The sequence below is a fragment of the Galeopterus variegatus genome, unplaced genomic scaffold (assembly GCF_000696425.1).
Source record: "Galeopterus variegatus unplaced genomic scaffold, G_variegatus-3.0.2 Scaffold1626, whole genome shotgun sequence".
NCBI classification, from domain to species: Eukaryota; Metazoa; Chordata; class Mammalia; order Dermoptera; family Cynocephalidae; genus Galeopterus; species Galeopterus variegatus.
In genome coordinates, this window is record NW_007727737.1 from 155,912 (window position 1) to 157,150 (window position 1,239).

Sequence of the window (1,239 nt, forward strand, 5' to 3'; positions counted from 1 at the left end):
GAGTTATGGTGGCAAAATCATGATGTAAAGCCAGAATTTAAAAGGGAATCAGAGTGTAAAGGTTTGGAAAATTTGCAGCCTGGCCATGAGGTAAAGAAGCAGAGAGCAGGAGAAAGATGCAAGGGTGAAGCAGATAAACTGTTTGCCAAAGACATTACTTTGGCGGCGAGGCAGCCAGATGCTAAGAACCAGCACAATGGAAAAAATGCCCTAAAGTTATTTGAGAAGTCTGGAAGGGCACCCCACCTATCACAGGCCGTGAGGCCTAGAAGGACTGAGTTGTCCCAGAGGAGAGACCTGGGACACAGCTGCCCTCGGGATCCTGCTCCCTGCATCCCAGCTGCTCCAGCTGGAGTGGCCCCAAGTGTGGTCCATGCAGCAGCCCTGGAGGGTAGAGGCCTGAAACCTCAGTGGCGGCCACGTTGTGTTAAGTCTGCAGGCCAGCAGGATGTGAGAGCAGTGGAGGAGTGGCAGCCTCCACCCAGATTCCAGAGGATGTATGGAAAAGCCTGGAAGCCCAGGCAGAGACCTGCCGCAGGGGTGGAGCCACTGCAGAGGCCATCTACTAGAGCAATGCCAAGCAGGAATGTGGGGTTGGAGCCCCCACGGGGAGCACCCACTAGGGAAATGTCTAGTAGAGCCAAGGCAGCGGGACCACCATGGAGACCCCAGACTTTTGGAGCTACCAGAGTGGAACGCTGGCCTGGAAAAGTTACAGGCACCAGTGTGGCCCACTGGGCAGTGCCTGGCAGAGCTGTGGGAACAAGGCTGCCTGATGCTTTGGGGGCCCAGATGCCCTTTTGTGCCCAGGATGCAGGACTTGGAGTCAGAGAACATTATTTTGGAGCTTTAAGATTTAATGCTTACTCTGCTGGGTTTTGGACTTGTTTGGGGCCTGTTTTTCCTTTCTTTTGGCCTATTCCTCCCTTTTGGAATGGGAATGTATACCCAATGTCTGTTCCACCATTGTATCTTGCCAGTAGATTAATATGGTTTTGACTTTTACAGGTTCACAGCTGGAAGGACTTTTGCTTTTGGTCTCAGAGGAGACTTTGGACTTTGGACTTTTAAACAGACATAAGTTGGTGCTGGAGCAAGCTAAGACTTTTGGGACTGTTGGGATAGAATGATTGTATTTTGTATGTGAGAGTGACATGGATTTTGGGGGGCCAGGGGTGGAATGATGGAGTTTGGATGTGTCGTCCCCTCCAAAACTCATGTGGAAATCTGATCCCCAAT